Source organism: Castanea sativa, chromosome 11 (assembly GCF_040712315.1).
Source record: "Castanea sativa cultivar Marrone di Chiusa Pesio chromosome 11, ASM4071231v1".
NCBI lineage: Eukaryota > Viridiplantae > Streptophyta > Magnoliopsida > Fagales > Fagaceae > Castanea > Castanea sativa.
This window is the reverse complement of record NC_134023.1, coordinates 68716111-68730407: the sequence shown is the minus strand read 5'-3', so window position 1 is coordinate 68730407 and position 14297 is coordinate 68716111. Positions and strand designations below refer to the sequence as shown.

At 33.3% G+C, this 14297-nt stretch overlaps 1 pseudogene; it reads right to left on the bottom strand.

Annotated features, from left to right (window-relative positions):
- Positions 1-1019: 1019 nt before the first annotated feature.
- On the bottom strand, positions 1020-3019 carry LOC142617035 (protein FAR1-RELATED SEQUENCE 5-like; annotated as a pseudogene).
- Between the last annotated feature and the right edge of the window lie 11278 nt (positions 3020-14297).

Sequence of the window (14297 nt, the reverse complement as noted above, 5' to 3'; positions counted from 1 at the left end):
ATAGGCCAACCCAATTAGATAATCAGTTAGTTATAAAGGAAGAAACATACATAATTTTTCTTAGAAGAGATTAGAAAAGAAAAAGAAACGGTGTGTGAGAGAGTGTGTGACACACTTTCATTCTCCCTTGAAAACTGATTGAGAGACCACACATCTTGGGCGTAAAGTGGAATTGGAGTGAAGATTAAAAGTGTTCCCAAGTGCTTCTAATCTTTGTTTTGAATTTCTCCACACCAAGGTATGCTATCTTGTTCTTAAATTCTGAAATTCATGTAGTGCACGTTATCAATCATGAATGAAATAGATCCTAGTTCGTTGCTTCCGCTGTGGGTTTTGTATGAGATACAAAACCAGAATTTTTCCTTCATTCCCTACTCTCTTTTTGTATACATGATTTATTCTATCAATCAATAAAATTCTATCGGTTTATCTAGAAAAAAAAAAAGGAATTGTTGGTGAGTGACATCTAACAATCCTGTGTAAAAGAAAGTATAACCAAATTAAAAACATATTAGAATGAACACAATTAAAAAGAAAAAGAAGAAAAGAAGAAGATAATCTATACTTTTGTGATAATCAAACAATAAATGGTTATACCATAAAAGATGAAGAGTGGGCACCTTGAGGCATAGAAGTTGACGTTGTAGGAGGATACCGCATAGATGGCAAAGAGTCCTAAGGATGTTTAACAAATAAAAGGAATGAATAAATATTGATTATAAAATCCAGTTGAAAAAATATATTAATAATAAAATCAAATACATTTTGTACATGTACAGAACTGATGGATGGATAAGTTCTTCTAACATGGCCCGTTTCCTTGCAAATGCTGCATTTTCTTTTCTTTGTTGGTTGGTTTTCTTTTGTTTTAAAGATTTAGGTCTTCCCTTAGATAGAACATACAGAGGGTCTTGTAAAGCACCTGGAAGATTTGATAATACTTGGTTGTTTAGTATAGTATAATCAGAACTTACTAAATCATCAACATTATGCATGGCTAGAAGCTCCACATGAACCTTTCATAGAGCTAGGTCAAGATGTTCATATTTCTTCATTGACTATGACCTTACTTCTGCAACTTCCAAAAAATGAAGCAATAAACTATTTCTCATCAAAGCGGAAGAAATTCATGGCTCCACCTATATGACATCACCAGATATGTCATGTATAATATTATTCTTGGCCTTGATTGTCCATCTTTCTAAAATATAATATGGAGGAAGAAAGTCCACAAGAGATTTTTTCACAAAAACGGTTAGGATGTGCCTACAAAGAATTCCAACAAATTCAAACATATGGCATGTACAAATAGTTTTTTTCTTAGAAATTTCAAATAACACTTCATAAATTGGACTTTCTTTCCCATGAGGTGCCACTTTATATATTTTCTTCACTCCTTCTTCACGATATTTGGATGCCTTGTATTTTTTACTACAAAATAACTCTTCTTGAAATTTTATAAACATCTTTCTTGTATAAACTTTTGCCGCCTCTCCTTCCATCTTGTAACATGTTTTCAAAATTGGCATTGAAGTTTTTGTCTTTACATCTAGCTGTTTCTCTTTTAGATAACGCGCATTTAAGGATTTCTCATATTGACGCACAAAGTCACTTATCATTGTACTTGAACAAACATAACCTTTAAAGAATTTATTCATGCTTTCACTCCTTTAAGTTGTAGACATCCCAGCACAAAATCTCCTACGTAAATAAGCTGGAATCCATTTTTCACGCCGCATATAATGATTTATCAGCCAATCGTTATCCCCCAACCCATACTTCTCTACAAGCTCACTCCATTCTAACTCAAACACTTCAATAGTGATTGTATCATGAATGCAATGGTGAAATTCTCCTTGAAAAAGTGGATATTTATTATAGATATGAGCCAATTTTTCTGGAACTTTCTGTAAAATATACCACATACATAATCTATGAATTGTATTCGATAATATCTCTGCAATTGCCTTGCCGATAGCCTTGTCATCATCTATGATAATTGTAGAAGGAGCACATCCAAGCATTGCCTCAAGCCAATTCTTCAACAACCATGTATAAGATTCTTCTATTTCATTCACAAGCAGAGCACATCCAAACATGACAGATTGGAGATGGTGGTTAACCCCAATAAAAGGAACAAAAGGCATCCTATAGCAAATTTTTAAGTAAGTAGCATCAAAAGTAATGACATCTCCAAAATGTTTGTATGCAATGCTTGACCTAGCATTTGCCCAAAAGCAATTTCCCATGCGCCCTTGTTCATCAACTTGAATTGCATATACAAAACCTAGATTTTTTAATTGACACTCAGTAAAATGGCTATACATTCTTTGTGCATCTCCATCTTGAAGTAATTTTCTTCTTTACTGCCTAAATAATTTTGAACATCAACTGCAAGACAACCAACATTATAGTCACTACAAGATTCGTTACTCAACACTGACATTATCTTCCTCATAGGTACACTTGACTCATTGAGTGTATCTATAAAAAAAATTTGGGCACGCGATATCACTCTATGTCCACGAAGCAAACTTGTACTCTTAGGAGTAAGAAGTTCATGATTATGATTGTCCAGAAACTTAGTTACAATCCGTGCTTCTTCTTATTTCTTTGAACTCATCATTGCTTTGCATCCCACTCTAGTTTTTGCAGGTTTTGGACCTTTTCTTTATTTATTTTCATGACTTTTATGACGAAATCCTTCCCTCCAACAAACATATTCCACTCCAACCAATGATTTATCTTCTTTGGATGACCGTTTATGATTTATTCGAATGCTAAAACCCTTTCGCCTTGCATATGCTTTATAACATGCATGAGCATCTTCTGAGTCATCGAATACCATATCAAGACATGGTTCCAAAGGCCATGTAGATGCAAAAGATTGATTCAAATCATTTGTAGGCAAGTATACATCATTTTGATCTTCTACTATTTCCGGTTCAATAGGCACCAAGTCTTCTACCAAATCATCACAAAGAGAGATTATTTCAGGTTCTTCATTGCTCACACTCATATTTTCAATTTGGGTAAATATTTATTTTCAATGTAACCTAGGAAAAAATAAAAGAGAAGAAAAATTCATAAGAACAATTGAAGAGACATTCAAGATTTGTTCAATTACAAAATGAAAATCTAAAACATAATAAACTTTCCCAATTTCGGCAACCAGTTTTATTACAAAACCAGAATCTAATTGGAAACTTTTAGGCTCATAATAAAATTATCAAAGCTGACTTGGTCCCTTACAAGAGGCACTCTTATTCAATGTACATATCAAAACTAACTTAATCCCTTACAAACTGATTAATGCTACTGGACACTTACTTGTTTCTGATTCATTTGTTACTTTACATGGTTGTAACTAATACTATTTCTTGGTACAAACTGATACTAATTGAATTACATCATTAAGCCTATTCAATTACACATTGGAAATTCATATTGATGAAGCTAGACACTTAAATGCTGTTGATGCATTTGTTACTTCATCAGATACTTTCTACGTTAAAGAGACAAATAACAAAAAGAGAATAAAATAAGGATGGGTCCACATCGTGGCCAACTATCTTGAGTCCATGTTTTAAATACTTTTAATCTAAGCTCCATAAAAGACTCATGGGAGGATAAGCTGCTCAACTAGGTAGACAAGTTTGGTAAGAGGCATGCTCATTGTCATCTCCACAATTTAAGAAATTTGGCTTCTTTACTAGCCTTTTTTTTTTACTGATATTAAACCAGAAAATATATTGCAGGTTTAATCCTTAACCTATGTCTATCAATTTGAATTTCCGTATATGCCTCAACGCAGCCAAAGAATGGAAGAACTCAAATAATGAAGTTGGAAAACCAAAATAGCATGAACCAATATATATATATATATATCGTCCCTACTAGGATCAAATCCATATCTGTCTTTATTTCAAAAGAGCAACATACCCAAACCGCAAAGATATCAAAATATAGCAACGGCCAAATCAATCTAAATATTGCAAAACCCAAAAAAATTTGAGAATAAGAACAAATCACCTAGGTCCACGCGAGGTAGTGTGGCGGCGGACAGAGGTCCGGCGAGATAGCGCAACGACAAACGGAGGTTCGGTGAGGTAGTGTGGCGGCAAACGTTGGTCAAGGCAAGGATGGGCTGGAGACGCATGAGCTGAAAAGTGATATAAGATTTTAGGGAAACATGAAATAGGTTTTGAGTATTTGTTTGTTGAGATGTTATTAGGTGAAGTAGGATGTATTGATTTTACTATGAGTTTAAGTAAAAATCTGATGTGGTATGTACTTATTGGCTAGTGTAAACCAAAGGGTTTACACCCCTTCCTTATTAAATTTAATCTCATAATAATATTAGCCTCATCACACACGCTTCGTGCATGCAATGAGACTTTGATGTAAGATGAAATCAACTATTTAATTTTGGTGTTTTTATTAAAATTCATTATTTTAGGTTCAGGTTATTTATTTCCTTACTTTTAGGTGCTTTTAAAGCTTTTTAGGTAAATTTTGGTTCTTGTTATGGTTAGGTGTTAATTAAATAGGCATCTAAGTTTGTAAACATTTTTTAAAAAACAATTATTGATATTAATAAAAATTCATACTTTTGTCTATTGTTTTTCTAGTGGATTACAGAACTCTTTTTCCTTGTGGATTCAAGGAATCCTCGTAGATTTGAGGTTATTTTCAAAAGCAAATGTGTTTTATTTCTTAACGTTTTTGCATCCCGCATCAAACTTTTTTTTTTTATAGGTTTAGTATCGCATTTCTATTCAATCATCTCTTTTAGTGCACTAAAAATTTGTTGTAAATTTGATAATAGTATATAGATAATAAAGCATGTATGTGCTAGTGCTTCATTTTATTTTACTATTATTTTTTAATATATTTGGATTTAAATCTATAATATATGCTTTTATTATGATGGTTCTTTATCATCATCTCAAAACATCAATTGATTTTTTGTGAAAGTAAGATTGGAAATGAAGGTCTTAGAGGATTCATGTTAGCCATAGTGCAGTCTTAGCCAAATTTGACTTAAAAATCTCAATTTTATTAGTTTAACAAACACACATCAATGTCAGCTTCAATACTTACTTCTCTGTTTTATTAAATCACTATTTTTTTTCTCTCCCATATATATAATTTTGGGTAAATTTCACAAACACACCTTAAGGTTTGGGTTAATACTTAGACGGTGTTGTGAGCCGTTAGTTACTTTTTACCTTTCTTCTCTGTCTCACCTCTCATCTCTCTTTTTTTCTCTTCTCTTCCAATGACTCTCTCACATTTCTCTCTAATTTCTACTTTCTTTCTTTCTTTCTCCTACACGATGGCGTCTTGGTGTGGGTATCATGATTTCTCCTCTCTCCCTTCGTGTTTGTAGTGGTGTTTTCATGGTGGGTTCACTTTGCAGATTTCTCTTCTCTCTTCGCCTTTGCAGTGATGATGTAGTAGTGTATTCGCAGTGGTTTGAGTTTTAGTTAGGATTAGTGTTAGAGGATTTCGGATTTGTTGTGCGTTGGCTTTGGAGGTTTATGGGGTTTTGGTTCTGTGGGTTTTATTTTGAATACTAGTTCTAGATTTGGTTTTGGTTTGAATCATTTATTCTGGGTTTTGGTCTGAATCATTAGGGGTTTTGGTTTGAATCACTGATTATGAGTTTATTGGTGGTGGATGGTTACAAAGTTCTGGGTTTGTGTACTGATGTCGATGCCACTGTTTTGTTGATGGGTTTGTGGCTTTTGCTGATGGTCTGTGGTCAGTCTGTGGATTGTGGTTCTGGGTTCGTGGATTTTACTGATGGTTGGTCGTCGGTGGTCGTTGATTGTTGGGTTTCATTCAATTTTTTTTTCTTTTTTTTTTGTTCTATTAGAAAAGCCGTGTTCTTCATTTTTTTTTTTGTTAATCTTCTTCTAATTTGAATCAGAGAAAGCTAGAAAAGGAAGAGAGATGGTCAGGGAAAAGGATGAGAGAGTAGAATATCTAACGGCGTTACAAGCCATTTGGGGTTAGGGACTGAGATAGTTATGTCTAATTGTTTAATTGGGCCTAGAAGAGGGCAATGGCGATGGGGAAAATGAGAAGTTATGTCTTGCACCAATAATATGTTTCCTCTCTCTCATAATTGGTGGAGAGTGGGACTCACCAATTATGAGAGAGAAAAAATATATACCTAGTGAAGGGTATTTTTTTTTTTGTGGAGGAAAGAGTTTCATGAATCGTTGTTAGGACATGCAAGTCACATCAAACCATTCCAAAGCATTGAAGAAAGAGTTTGACTAGGGACAACAAAATTTACACAAAAAATTGTAAACCACTCTCACATTTCATTTTATATGAAATACACTACAATACAAAAGCTAGCTGTGAGAGTGCACAGACTACTGTGTAATTTTGGTTGCAATGCATGAAATTATTTATATTGTGAGTGTATACATCCACAAATAATGAAGGCCAAAAATTGTTAGAGACCTTGTCATTGTTAATCTAGCACTTTACACACCATACAAATACTTTGCTTTATCATAAACATCCATGTCCAGACTTTCCTCATGCTCACACTTACCTATCTAAAAAGAAAAATATGTTGGAGAACTTCAAATAGGACTATGCTTCAATCAAAATGTGACAAGTTTTTCATAGTAATACCTGACAAATAGCTACATAAGCTTCAGTTAACCTTGAGTTCAATATGAATAAATTAATTGCTAGACAAAATTTTGACAAGTTCAAGCATGCAAATTAGTGATTAATCTGCAATTTGTTCAACTCTTATTATATGTCTCCCTCATCAACTCAAATGTTGCACTTTTACCAGGATATTTTTGTCCGAAATACTAGTACCTTATCGGAGATCATTCTATGGACAAACTGTATGCCACAATGAGAGATCCAGATTTATGGAGCAATCCAAATGAGTTCCAGCCAGAGAGGTTTTTGGTTTCCTCTGAAAAAGAATAAAGTTGAAATATAAACAAGATGAAACATTTAGTATTCTTTCTTTTGGGGCAGGAAGGAGAGCTTGCCCCGGTTCAAATTTAGGGTTGAGTATGGCACATATAGCAGTTGCAACATTGGTTTAAGGTTTCGATTGGAAGGTAGTTGGTGATGGAGAAGAGGCTAAGGCTATGGTTAATACTGAAGTTACAAAAGGCGCTTTTATTCACATGGCTAGCTCATCCACTTAAATGCCTTCCGATTGTTAAATTCAACCCATTTGATTCTGCGATGTGTGTTTGTTTACTTCAAAAATATTTTCTAATTCAAAAAAAAAAGTACAAGCATATGCAGTAATATATATATATATATATATATATATATATATATATATATATATATATATATATATATATTCTTTTTATGTAATTTTATGTTCAGTATTGTACTCCTGGTGGAAAATAAACCTTGTCTTTATTAGATCAAGTTTATTTGTAAAGGCAAGTTAGTTTTAGGGAATTTAATGTGTGTGAAGAAAATGTAAGGAGTCGAACAAATTTAATTTAATTTAATCAATAAATTAAAAATAAAAAGTGTTAATATATATTGAATTCCATGACAAGGGTCTCTTCTCTTGTTACCTTTCAAGTTTCAACAGCTTCCTGAGTTTCAGTTAGCTCAACTAGTAATGTCTCTGATAATTGAATAAGAGATTTAGGATTTAATTCCTATCTACACTGAAAACTAATTAATGTCTTGGTTTGAATTTTGATAATAAAGAACTATTATCAAGAGTACCATAGGTTCAAACTCTCTTAAAAAAAGTTTCAACAGCTACGTTGAGCTTAATATCAACTTTAGTCGTGTTTTATTTTATATTGTATATTTAAAAAAAAAAATTTAACAGTTTTAACGCATATAACACGTGTCAAAACAAATATAGCACACGTGCATAACTTGTTAGAAAGTTCAATTTATTAGTTGCTAAGGCCTCTAACGGCTAGTTGGTTATCTCTCTCTAACTACTATAAAGAGAGCTCCCATACTATATCTCATTTAAGTTGCTAGCTGTGTTAATCAATTACATACTAGTGATTTTTATTCTCTGTTTTCTTATTGAAATTTTTCATGGTATCAGAGCCTACGATCATGGCTCCCACAACCACAAAATCTGAATCAACCACCACTAACTCTTACCCCTCTGTGTTCTCTATGATTGTTGGAATCAATAATGCTTGAGAGGTCTGGAATACTCTAGAGCAATGATTCACATTAGCATCAAGAGCAAACATATTGAATATGAAATTGGAGTTTCAAAGTATCAGGTAAGGATATGATACAATCAATGGCTTTCTATAGCGAATCAAAACAGCAAGAGATCGTCTATTTGCTGTTGGAGTAGCAATTGATAATGAAGAATTGCTATGCATTATACTCAAGAGGGTTGCCCAACTAGTATGCCCAAAAGTGGACATTAATTGCATGAAATCATTGAAATATCACTGGGATAAGATTTCAATGAGATCTGGTTAGGTTGGGATAACCCAACTAGGTCCATCATATCTATTATAGAAATGGCCACAACTCGGCCCAATTTCTTTAAAACGACCTAGGAGTTTATTTCTCTAACAAGCTTAAGGCCTGCCTCACTATAAATCTATGTCCAATCACAAACACAACTAAACCCATCAGAATTCTTAAGCCCAACCCAGTTACACTAACCTAAACTAAGCCCACATACCAACTTTCCATATTAACATTGACAAACCCTAACTTCCAACAACTACATGAACACCGCTTTCAACTTCAAACAATTACATAACATCCCTAAAACTTCCAACAATAGCACAAATCCCCCATAATTTTCTAAAATTACCATAAGAACTGCCATAACTTACCAAAATACCCCTATAAACCCTCATAAATTATTAAGATACCCCAAAATACACAGGAATTACCAAAATACTTTCGAAGTAGGAAACAAAAAAAGAGATAATTAGTCTATCTATATAAGAGGAGATTATATGAAAAATCTAGCCGATTCTTTCCTTTCCTTGGGTTTATGGTCATTCATCGGGAGGTTTGAGTTTAATCCAAGAAAGAAGGTTCAATATTCATAAATCAAGCACCTCTTTTACATAAGAAAATGGAGGCGGGCTTGGGTATAATCTTACTAAACCAATTCCACATGAAAAGAGGACTGGACAATTGCCCTCTTGAGTAATGGGAAGCGGGCTAATCCCCGAAAATGCTCATTCCTTTGTTGTTGGGGCTTACAATTCACCTTCTGACACAACTTTTTGATGATCGCCAAAGTTATGTCATCTTGATTCCGACTTCCTTTATGTTGTCAAGGATCTACACACGCACAATGTCATAGCTATAGGGCGCTGCCCGTAGCCTATCCATATATGCTTTAGACCTTGATTTTCCTCTGATTTATTTGTGTGGCTTCCTCATAACAAAGAGCTCCTTGATCTTGGGCACCTAAGGGCTTTTATAGGTCTTCTTGTTGGCTTTTACATGTATTTTGCATAAACAAAGAGAGAATATTAAATTGCTGTTTGGATTACCAAATTATTTGGATTGAAGTTTTTTTTTTATTTCTTTTTTTTCTTGGTCTCCGTGACATTATAATATATAGTACAATATTACTATTCTAATAGTTTACAACAAAAGTTACAGAACTGATACTATAACAATATATATATATATATATATATATATATATATATATATATATATATATATGAAGTTAAAAATGCATGATTTAAAAAAAAAAAAAAAAAAAAAAAACCAAAACTTCACAAGGCCCAAAAGTAAAGTAAGCCCACAGCCACAAGTCATATGTCCACCCACGATAAAACAAAAACCACGCATCACATCTTCACAGTTTGCATTAGGAGGAAAAACAGATAGGAAAGAGTGAAAGACTGAAACTACCTCAGGTCCTCAGACGTGATCAGATAGGAGGAGAAGTAAAGCCACCAACAGAAGGGATTTTAGAGTAGTGAACAGTCCACAGTGGAGTGCAAGAGAGAGAAAGAGAAAGTATGGGCAAATTTTAGATTTCATATTTTTTATTTGTTTTTATTTATGATTATTTTGTGAGTAATATTTTTAGAATAGATTTGTATTTTATCTGGTTAAATTTTGGTTTGTCTAGAGGTCAATGATATTATTTTTTAGACAACTGATTTTGCTTAAACAAAAGAATTTCCTCCTTATTTTTTGGTCAAAAGAAGGTAAAATTTTTTGGGGTTTCATTTAGAGCCGATTTTTTTTTTCCTGATTAGCCCTTTTTTTTCAAAACTTTGGGCCCCCCTTTCACTCGGAGGCTTTAGAAAATTGCCTAATTAGCTTAGTAGAACGTAGGGGTGGCAAAATTTGACACGACCCGCAAACCCGACACGACACGACACGAAATTAGCAGGTTATGGGTTGAGGCTTAACGGGTTCGTGTCATATTCGGGTTGACACGACTAACCCATTTAATAAATGGGTTGGGTTAGTGTTGAACACATAGAACCTGTTTGACTCGTCTGACCCGTTTAATTAAATGATATTTTACCAATATACCCTTCAAACTCTAGGTATATAAACTTATTAGTTGTTGTGATTTATTTTCTTTGACATATTGGGATTGATTATTTGTGATATTGGGATATGCTTTAATTTTGAATGATTATTTGTGATGCAGTTACTCGTTAGTTCTGAATTTTATATTAAAAATATTTATTTGTTTGTTTTTTCATTAATTTTTATTTTTCATTTTGATAAAATCTGATAAACAGGTCGACACGACTGACCCGTTTAATAAATGGGTCGTGTTAGGGTTGAGAAATCTTGACCCGTTTAATAAACAGGTCGGGTTAGTGTTGACCTATGTAGTCGAATACTCATGACTTGACACGACACGAACCCGACACGCGAACACGAATTGCCACCCCTAAGTAGAAGGGCCTACCTGGTTCACACACGGCCACGAAAACACATGAATAAAAGAAAGAAAGAAATAAATAAATAAAAAATCTCAAGCGAGCTATGGTAAGGGGACCTCAAACAGTTTTGTATTTCAATACATGCAGAGGACAAGATACTACTTAATTTCCTCACACACAGCTAAGGTATAATCAAAACACTTTTGTTAAACATTCTGGTTAATTAACATGTTCTTTAAAATTTAACATTTCCAATTTTACGTACATCTCATATTCAAGACAATTTTGGCTGAATAAATATAACACTCCTTATTAAGTGACAAAGACAAATGACCCTGTTCCTGTGGGTTGGGACTTGGGACCAAACCATCTCACTTTTTACGGCAATATTGAAAATGTTGATTGCAATGCAACAGTTAGAAAAATCCAAGACAATTCGATCTGGAAGGTACTACTATATTTTGTCTGAGATTCGACCCTACTTAAAAGCACGCAAGAGTCCAACTATCATGTGAAGCAATTAAAGAAAGTAGTGCGAATATGAGACAAACCCAAACCAATCATCCATGTACTTTTAAGGAAAAAATTTTATGCCTAATAAAATTTTTTCAATTTTTCAATTTTCAATAATTTTTTTTAAAAATAATTTAGAGCATTCGTATCAAAGATGTAAAAAATTATTTTAAGCACCAAACCACAAAAAACCCTCTGCATCAATGATGCTAAATCTAAAATTTATTAGCACCTTGCTATAGTAAGTGCTACTACTAGCAGCTAGGGATGGACTCAGATGGGTCCAAGGGGGCCCGAGCCCCCTACCTCAACAAAAAAAAAAAAAAAAAAAAATATATATATATATATATATATATATATATATATATATATATATATATATATATATATATATATAGTAGGTAAATTTTCAGTATAAAAAAAAAAAAATTATACTTGGCCCTCTTTACTTTGTAGCGTAGGTCCCCTTCAAAATTATGTACCATTAACCAAGCCCATGTAAATTTTTAAAAAAATAAATGCAAATCCAAATTTTATTAAGAAAAAAGAAAAAAAAAACAAATGAAAAAAGAAAAAGAAAAATAGAGAGTAGTCAAGACAGAAACTAAAGATCTGTTTGGATACTGCTTATTTTGTTGAAAACTGAAAACTTATTGCTGAAAACACTGTAGCAAAATAGTTTTTATTGTTGAAAATATTGTTCAAGCGTTTTTCATCACTTAGTTGGTCTATGAACAGTGCCATAGGACCAGCCAAGTGAAATGCAAACGCATGCAAAATGCCACTCTGCCGCTACGCAAACGCACACTAAGTTTGCCCAAGTTTCGACTCATTCAAGAAGGCAAAATACAATTACGTGAAAAAAATGAAGAAATTGACCAGAACGAACAAAGCAGGTCGAGATGGGTCTCGCGTGGTGGAGTGAACTGTGGAGGCTGGAGCAACAAAGTTGGGTTAAGCAGATTGAGCAATTGGCAGGAAGATGGGTCTCGCGTGGTAGTGTGGGCGTGAGTGCCTCTCAGTCTATCTTGCAGGAATTAATTTAGTGTACATTTGCATAGCGGTAGAGTGGCGTTTTGCGTGCGTTTGCATGTCACTTGGCTGGTCTCATGGCACTGTTCATGGCCAGCCAAGTGATGAAAAATGTGTGAATAGTATTTTTAGGAATAAAAAATAATTTGCTACAGTGTTTTCAGCAAAATAAGTGGTATCCAAACAAACCTTTACTATTTACTTATGGCATTCTTTGATCTTTGTCTTACTGTAGCACGGAGGACGTGAAGAAGAAGATGCTGAGAAGGAGAACAGAGGAGTGCTCAGATTCACGGTCGAATGATGAAGACTAAAAGTAGAGAAAAGAGACTATGAGGAAGAATTAATTTGAGATCCTGACATTGCTTCCTTGGTGAGAGACAGTGAGGAAGAAATTTGGTTGTGAAAATAGAAAAAAGAGATCTGATGGTAAAAGTAAAACACGTGTTAAGCAATGGAGAGATGAAGGAAACTTCATACTTAAGAAATAATCCTATATTCTTCTTTATTTACAAGATTGACATGAGCAAATAGTAAATTAAAAATCTTATATAAAATGTGTATAAGATTATAAATAAATATTTTTTTAAATCCCACCTTATTTAAGATTTTTTTTTTTAAATGAAATGAAATTCATTATTTTATATAAAAGTAACAATTATTTTATATATATATATATATATATATATACACACACTTGAGAATCTCCAAACACCCATGCAATAATAGAGACAAGTAATAGAAAGAGGAACATTGATTCAACTTTCAAGGAATAAAAATGGTAAAGTTAGGAAAATTGCTTATTGGTAGTGCATAATAAATTCATAGTGTCAAGTTTTATTTTCATAGATAATGTATTAAAAAACAAAAGTGTTTTATGTTTTTTTTTTTTTGATAGATAATTACATTTTAATATATTAAGAAAAAATAATTTTGTATATTTCTTTTAGTTAATAATTTGTTAATAATATATGGATGCGCATTTGAAGTTTTTTTTTTTTGGCGCTTATCTCCACCTCTCCTAATTGAAATCTTGGTCCGTCCTTGCTAGCAGCTTACAATAGCAAGGTGCTAATATTTTTTATTAATTTCTTTCATTTTCTCTCTCTGACCGTCCCTCTCATCACTTCTCTATTCTCTGTCCTCTCTCACCACTCTCTTCTCTCATCTCCTTCTCTCATGGCTGAAGAAGCCAAAGCCGCCAACGACACTGAAGCCAAAAGCTGCCAAATCTTTCATCTCTCTCCTGATCTGCCTCCATGATTTGTGGTGGTTGTGGGTTTTGTGGGTTTGGTGGGTATGTGATGGAGGTTGTGGGTTTTGTGGGATGTGATGTGGGTGTTATTCTAGTAATGTTGTTTAAATGTTGAGAAAATACGTATTGTGTTGTTTAAACAACAAAAACTGTTATTCAAACAACATAAAACCTCTATATATATTGTAATTTTAGAAAATATAGACACGAGTGAACTTCGACACGATAATTATTAAGAACAAAACAATTTCCTCTTGATTGAAATCCAATGCTACTCCTTCCTCTTCTTTGTATATCTCTTCACAGCCCTCTCAATAAGATGCATTCTCAACAAACCCACCAAGCCAACTACGAGTCTTCACCTTCCTCTTCTTTGTATCTCTTATCACAACCCTTCTAATCCGATCCATTCTTAACAAACTCTCTGTTGCATTTGAAATATTCAAATCCCGTGACCTTGCCTTTGCTTCTAGGCCTATTGTTATTTTTATTTTTTTTTTGTTAATTTTATTTTTTCATATGTGAAAAAATTTGGGTCATATTTATTTGAACTGTCAAAAACTAAACTAGTAAGACTAGGCTTCATAGTTGTAGTCAAACCTATATTTTAC